Genomic DNA, 8,622 nt, shown 5'->3' with positions numbered 1-8,622 from the left:
AAATACTTAAATGTAGTTTAGCATACGTTTCATGGAGGGGAGGAGTGTAACATGATATTTGTAATAATTGCTAACAGTTACTGAGTACTTAGCATGTACCACTTTTAAGTACTTAACAGGTATTAAATTCAATTTTCCTTCAAAACAATCCCATACAGAGTTAGGATTATTATTATTATTTTAGAAGAGGAAACTGAGACAGAGTAAGTATCTCACCTAAGGTCATGCAATAGGAAAGTAGTAGAGTTAAGATTTGAAGTCAGGCCAGGGTGTGAGCTCCCAAAACCAATACATACTGCAAAAAGGTAGAATGCGGGAAAGGGAAGGGCCTCAAAAGTCACTTCAAAGAATTGGTACTTTATTTTGTGACAATAGGGAGCCATTGTAGGTTTTTAAGGAGGGAATGAGCTTTATTTTAAATTTTTTAATGTTTTTTATTTATTTTTGAGAGACAGAGAAAGACAGCACGAGCAGGGGAGGGTCAGAGAGAGAGGGAAACACAGAATAGGAAGCAGGCTCCAGGCTCTGAGCTAGCTGTCAGCACAGAGCCTGATGCGGGGCTCGAACCCACGAATCGTGAGGTCATGACCTGAGCTGAAGTAGGATGTTTAACTGACTGTGCCACTCAGGAGCCCCTCAAGTTTATGTTTTAGAAAGATAACATGGAAGATGAATGGGAGAGGAATGAAGACTTCATTCGAGGGAAATAATCCAGAAACAAGAGTGATAATACAGACTGAAATGAAAAGAGAGTGAACAGGGCAACGTCAGGCAATCCCTCTTTCTCTCGCCCCCATCCCAGTCAACCAGAATCTAGATGGCTGTGGCTGTGTCCCCACTGAAGCATACCAGCCGTGTGACTTCTCCCAACTCATTCTAGATCAGAGTTTCTGCACTGTGCAAGATGACAGTTAAAGAGCCTGTTGCTTTAATATATGTGAATGCATAAGCTGAGCTGAACGGGGCAACTTCACTCTCCATTCCCTCTTCAAAGCAAAACCCATGTGAGAAGGGAGTTTAAGGAAGAACCATTCTGAACTCAGATACAAAACTGAGTTGGAAATCTAAAAAAAAGGTGGGGGGGCCTGGGTGGTTCCGTCAGTTGAGCCTCCGACTTTGGCTCAGGTCATGATCTCATGGTTTGTAGGTTCAAGCCCTGCGTCGGGCTCTGTGCTGATAGCTCAGAGCCTGGAGCCTGCTTCAGATTCTGTGTCTCCCTATCTCTCTGACCCTCCCCTGCTCACGCTGTCTCTCTCTTTCAAAAATAAATAAATAAATAAATAAATAAATAAATAAATAAATAAAATTTTTAAAAGGTGGAATTTAACAGAATTATCAGGTTATACCAGGTAAATGAGCCACCTTTATACAAATTTAGTCGGCACACACATAATTTCAAAACCTAATTCTCTGGGTAGGCAGAGATCCTAGAATTATACACTATTTTTTTCATCTAGCCTTTCATTTTTATTTTTGAAAATTTTCATGTATATGTATATACAGGCTTATGTAAATTATAAAAGATAATAGCAAAATGAACATCTGTGTGTCTCCCACCCAAGCACCAGATTTTAAAGACAGAACACTATTTATTTACTATCACGTGGTCACTATTTGTCCTCTCATCTGGCCAACTAAACAGATGGCACTCTACGACTGAGAAGAGGTTTTGTGTCTGGAAGCACCCATGATCAACCTGCCTTGTCAAGGATTTCTTGCATATAATAGCTAGGAACTTACTGGAAAAGGACTCATCTGAAGGAGACACGGAAGTAAGGGGAAAAAAGACTCAGAAAAAAGACTCCAAGGGTCTGAGGCCACTATTTGAGAGAAGTGTGCCAGACTACCCATCGCTGTCCCATCCCCAAGTCTTAGAACTGAAGCCTGAGCGAGCTGCTTGACTCAAGTATTTGTGGGATACAAGAGCAGAGGGCAGCACTGAGAGAGGCCTCAGCATCGGCACCTTGTCACCCACAAAAAGCTAATACGGAAATGTGGGAGGAGGCTTTGTGGATATGCTGGCAAAAGTCAGAGTCAGAGCCTTCTGAAGTTAAACAATGGCTTCACAGCAGCTTCAGTGAATTCCGCATCCCATCAGAAGAAACCTCTCATGATGCTGGCATCAAGAGCAAGAAAGAGAAAAAGGTGAATTCCGCAGAGCCTAGAAAACCAGTCAACTTTCTCAGTGCACTGACTGGGAATCTGTGCACTGACTAATGTATCTCCATGTGATGAGGGTTCCTCCCTGGGAATTGGAGGGGAATCCTGCTCTAATTAATTTTTAATTAAAAATATTATTTGGTTTCTAGTTTATTTTTCTCCTTTATATTCCATAACAAAGATATTAAACCAAGATTTGTGGTAAAGAATTTGGAAACTGAGTTACTCTTTTTCCATGGGCAGGAAACTACGTTTGAACACGTCAATCTACACATTTATTTAAAGACAAATAGAACCATATTATCTCTGAATCACTGAACAAAAAGTAAGGGAAACTGGGTTTTAGTAATTATAAAATTTTTCAACATCATTCACAGGTATTAAGGATAGTTCTTTGCTACTTCCTCTAGCCTTCAAAATGAATACTTTTGGACCAGAAAGAAGGGATCATTTTTTTATTCAGTCTAATCTTTGCTATAACTCTCCTAGGGCCTGGAGGTTCTCATGGCTGGGGAGGGAAATGTGTGAAGTGAAAAGAAAGACTTTCGAATTCCACTAGCAACTTTTTGCTGTCTTCAGATATCTTGAAACTCTGATTCAGATACCAATACTGTTCAACCTAGAACTTCATTTACACATGAAAAGAGATAACCAAGAATTGGCAGGCATTTGAGGAAAAGGACCAGTAAGAGAGAAACTAACGTCAACACACCAGAAAGGAGCTATACATCACACCAATGAAACAGTGCTATTCAAGGAAAGAACTGGTAACTCTAAAATAATTTACATAATGTTTCTGAGAGAGAGAGAGTTATTTAAGAGGACAACACATCTATATTTCAAATTAAGATAGACTCAGTATCACAATATTATAAACTTAATTTTGGGAACTATAGGAGATAACAAAATATACTTCTCCTTAAAAAATAAAAAGGACTTAATCTGTAATGAAAAGACTATTACTATGTTACACAAATTCTTACAGGGTACCCAAAACATGGAAACTGATTCGCTGAGGTGTGACCCTGATAACAAAACTAAAAAGAGTGATACTCAAAAAGAGAACCTCTAGATCTATACTGCTGTAACTGTTTATAAACAAAATGCTAGAAAATTGTTTAAAGCAGTATATAAAAGAATATTACATTATGAGGCAGGTTTTATCCCCAAAGTTCAAGGATGCTTCAACATCTGGAAAACTGTTACTGTGTTATTTACATACTGAAGAATAAAAAGCAATGTAATTATTACGATAGATACAGAAAATCATTTCATAAGATTCAGTATTCATTTTTTATTTAAAATAGTAAATTAGAATCTTCTTTTGCTTGTGAAGAGGTTATTTACAAACTTAAACGTAATGAAAACGTTAGAGACAGTTTCAGTTCTGTCAGGATCTAGTCAAGAATGCTCATTATCACAGCTACAATGTAGTATAAGGAGTGCTTTGCTTTAGACACATAAAGGTATGTGTTATCTGTAAAGAATTGTGAATTAGTAGCAAAACCAACTAAAACTCAGTCTGCTTTTATTATTGCTATGCACCAGCAACTCTAAACATCAGTGATAACATATTTCTCTCTGAAAAAAAAATATATTGTTGGTCTAAGTTTTAAAACAACTGCCTTGGTGACTTTTTAAAATATACAGATATATGTTCGAAAGTTAGTACATTTTGTTATCTATTTTTAATAACTAATATCTTGAAGCATTCTTAGTTATACAGTCAGCCCCTGACAGAGGGCTCAGTTACATCGATTTTTATTGACAGAAAGTTCCTAACAGTTCCGAATTAGTCAAATTGCTTCAGCCATTGTTCAGGTCTAGAACCTCTATTCCACTAAATACTCCTGCATTTAAAGAACAGATTTTAAACAAAAAATAATATAATGATGATAAAGATAAAGAAAGTGAACTGGACTTAACTTTAATTCTGTCATCATATGAAGGTCAGGAGAAAGACCAAGGGTATTGGGCTTGAATGCCTTGATCATGTTCCCTAAAAACCTGACACTTGTTCTACAGCAATGGATCAAATAATGACAATGTTTGGTGTTTTATTCAGCTAATTATTCTGGGTTTTGCAAAAGAATAAAAATTTTGGATGTTTCAACCAAATATAATAGAAATTTATGATGACTTTTCTGATAGAATTAATCCCTAAGAAACATAGACATGGACAGTATTCAATTTCTCAATGGATTAAGAAGTAGGATATTTATAAATCACTGAAAATGTTACTTTTATGTTTAAGCCTTTTCTTATATGTATATATCCTGCTTGGTGTGGAAAAAAACTTTAAAGTTAAAACTAATCGAAACATAGTCTATTCACTATGAGCAAAAATGGATTTAAAAACCTAGCTATACCATTAGACATGAATAGGCCAAGATTAATTTTCCAAAATTTAATTGACAACTTTATAGACATTAAGGCTTGAAAATAGAAATTTTAAGGTTATTATTACTGAGACAAGATGTATATAGATATTAATTCTCTTCTTTTCAAAAAATACATCAATGTAATTAAACATTTTTAACCAACAGATCTTTTTCTCTTAAGTACCGTAATATTTGTATTATTTTTAATATTAACTGGCATGCAGAAACTTCAATTAAGAAAATTTATGGGGCACCTGGGTGGCTCAGTCAGTTAAGCATCGGGCTTTGGCTCAGGTCATGATCTCATGGTTTGTGGGTTCAAGCCTCACACCAGGCTCTGTGCTGACAGCTAGCTCAGAGCCTGGAGCCTGCTTCGGATTCTGTGTCTCCCTCTCTCTCTGACCCTCCCCTGCTCACATTGTCTCTCTCTGTCTGTCTCTCAAAAATATATCCAAAAACATTAAAAATTTTTTTAAAAAGAAAATTTATAATCTGTCCACATTTCTTTTTTTGGCCATTATTATTACTTACTTTCATGATTACTATTAGAAATAATTTTGTCATATAGAGGACAGTGAACTAAAAAATATCTACTCTAGATGTCAAGCACATGAGGTATATTACTGTATCTATCTAGAAAATATGACTGTCAACAGAAAAATCTCTTAGAAGTTATGAGAGAATTTGCAGACGTGGGATGATGTTAGCTTTCCTACCACAGCAACAACAAAACTCTAAAATCCCAAGTAAAACAGTTAATGGTAAATAAGCTCTAAACTATACAACTATTGAATGACATAAAATAAATAAATGAATAGGACGGGAAGAGTCAGTATTTCCCTCTCTTTGACCTTACTATTCTGAAGGCTTCTATTTCTACGAAGGTCAGACTTTATTTCCCTTAGCCCTGACACACCAGACCCTACTTTGTCAAAACACCATCATCTTCATGTCTCCATTCCCAAGATCACAGAGAAGCTTTCTGAATTTCTAATTTGGGTCTTCCATCTTCAGAGTACCACGCCATTCTACTCTTCCTGCAAAATCTGCGTGTCCCTCTTTCTATATTTCTAAACTCATGCTCACTTAGTTTTTACCATGTTTCTCCCCATTTTTTTTCCTCATCTGACCCTTGCTATGGAGGAGGGTTCCATTCACCGTGTGCTTATATTGGTCTAGATTGTGCAACTAATACTTTGTACTAAAATTCACAGAGTCATGATAACTCCCATATGCCCTGCCATCTACTTTCCCCAGGCCAATAACAAAGAAGGCAGCCTGGCTAATACAATATTTAGACTAGCGGCAAAGAGAGAGAGCTTTTTCCCTCCTCTACTCTGAATAAATAAATTATTCTGACCAAATGAAGAAATGTGGTGTAACATGATTTATTTGGGCCACAGCTGACACTAGTAAGGGAAAGCCTCATCTGCTTACAGAAACTTAAGCAGAGGTCAACAGCCACATCCTCTGATTTGTGTGCCATGCATGAACATCATGGGGAAGAACTTGAACCTGGTCTTCAATAGGAGTCCAAACATATACTAATATGTCTTACAGACTAAAAGCGATTGAAAATAGAAGCCAGATTACTCTGAGAAACAAAGGTCTTCTAAGAGAAAAAGCATGAGTGAGGCTCAAAACCAGCTTTGCCGTGCAAAGTCAAACACCCCATTCAGAATATGGAGCTCCAGGAACAGAGCAGTGGTGCATGGAAGCTGAAAGCTCAGGGTCACTTGGCACCTGCTCTCATTACCATGGGACCACCACCACTAACAATCTACACACTGAAAGGGAAGGTATTTTCTTGCTGGGTAGACTAAATTCTATTACCAAAGGCCAAAAGTAGAGGCAGCTAGAAACTACTCTCTGTGACCTCTGAAATAGTGCAGAACACATTAAATGAGGACAGGTCCATCATTTTTATACCAAAGACCTGGAAGCAGACTGGCAGTGGGGGAGGGGTGGAAAGTCCTACTGGAGGGGAGAGAAGCTGAGGCAGAAACGGGGGCTACAATCTGAGTCCCCTCCCCTGTTTTGGAAGTGCCTACAGAGATCCCCCACAAAGGAGAGTGAAAAGGCATTGCTCTTCTCGGCAGGTGAGGTCTATGGACCCACTGTGCCCAGGAACAAATAACTAAAATGCTCTCACCTAGGACCCATTAGCTGCGGGATCCAGTGTAATGGCAGAGTAAAACCTAAGAACAAAACTACAGACCACATAGACTAGGGGAAAAAACATAAAATGTTTTCCTCACAAAAAAATTTTTTGATAAATAAATAAACTTATTTTTCAACAAACATGAATATTCAAAGTAACCAAATGAGGTCTTTTATTGGCAGGATGAGAAGCTTAAGAAGGAGAATAAACAGGGGGCAAGGCTAAGGCTGGGAGTCAGATAAACCCCCCAATTAGAGATCCCTTTCTATTGAAAAGTAGCATTAATATGCAAATTACAATAGAGCTAAATCTATTCACACTTCAGTTTACATTAAAATATCCAAACTAATAGACTGAGGGAGAGGAGCCTGGAGTGTTAGTTTTGGAAAAAGAAGTCCATCCTTTGAAGATATTCGCAGCATAGAGAACTCAAGGGAGAGGGAATGAGTTTCTAGTTGACATAACAGGAGGCAACATGGTGCCTGAAGGAAGGTGAATAAAGGCCTTTGGGAGGGTTTCTAAGGCAAACCTACAGCCCCCATTAACACCAGTGCCTGGATTTCTAGCACTAACTGCTTGTATGCTATGAAAGGTCATTTTAATGTAGCAATTGACTTTCTGCTAATGATAACCTGATAAGCTGGTTGCTAATGATAAGGATTAGAGCAAGAATCACAATATACATTAACAATGTGTATAAATAAATCAATAAATAATTTTAACACATGTATTTAAGGTCCCATTATTTTATATGGTTCTTTTTTCCCTGCAAAGACCAGTATCATTTTTATCTCATCTTTTCAGTATGTATTATATAAATTCCATTTGAGTTGAAATAAATTGTACTATAGAATTATTAGTGAAAGAATTAATTCCCTTCAAATAAAGTATTTGTCTTTTTTTTTTTAGGGAAAGCAAAAGATACAGAGATATAGATACAGAAATCCCTAACTCGAGAAATTAAACTAAAATTTTTTTGGGTTCATTAGTGTTCCTCCTTTGTCAGCTTTCAGTATCTTTACACCTTCTGTAATGCTCACTTCTATTCATGTACACTCTATTGTTCTCCGTGTTTCAACTACTGGCAAAATCACAAAACAGAAGACAAAGGAAGTCATAATATTCTATCAGTTCAAATCGAAGGACCATGCATGTAGGAAGGATTCAAGCCTGCTTTTGCAAGATGATCCTGAAACACAAAAACATGATGAATATATCAAAAATATTTCTCACATACTGCCTGCCATAAAAAGATTGTTTGAATTAAACATCATTATTGCTCTGTTGTCAACATGTTAGAATATAGAGATAAGCCTCACATGAGCCGGAGCTCTATCATGATCCACAGATTACTGCTACATTTGCCATTGCTGGTTTGTTTTTAATATTTAATATTTTCCAGAGCATACTAACCCAGACCTTGGATTCTAGTTTTGTCAGTTTATTTTTCCTCAAATTATAAGACAAATTCTGAGCAATCCTTTGAACCCCTCTAATGTTTTAACGTGATGAATGGTATCACCTAGGTCAGAGGCTGTCATTGGCATGGTGTTTTGTCATAAAATGTAAGCAACGCTAAGCCATCTTTGCTATTATTTAAAGGGCTTATTGTGATAGAAAGACCTGCTTCATTTCACAGAGCAATATATCATGTTTTAATAATTTAGGATTGACCTATCTGGTTTGTAGATCATAAAAATTTTTGAGATATAAAGGACCTCAAAACTATCTTATTTAAACCCTTTCTTCTTTCTATAGGAATCAGTGGCCCAAAGTTTAAATTCCTTCCCCAAGACTACTCAACCACAACAAGGGGCTCGTGGGCCTAGAACACACCTCAATTGTTATTGGGTTCTTCCTAGCACATGTGACATCCACATTTCGTGGCCACCTACGCTTACTATAAAATGTACTTAGAAG

This window comes from Suricata suricatta, chromosome 9 (assembly GCF_006229205.1).
Source record: "Suricata suricatta isolate VVHF042 chromosome 9, meerkat_22Aug2017_6uvM2_HiC, whole genome shotgun sequence".
In the NCBI taxonomy this organism is placed as follows: Eukaryota; Metazoa; Chordata; class Mammalia; order Carnivora; family Herpestidae; genus Suricata; species Suricata suricatta.
Note: the sequence above shows the minus strand (reverse complement) of the source record.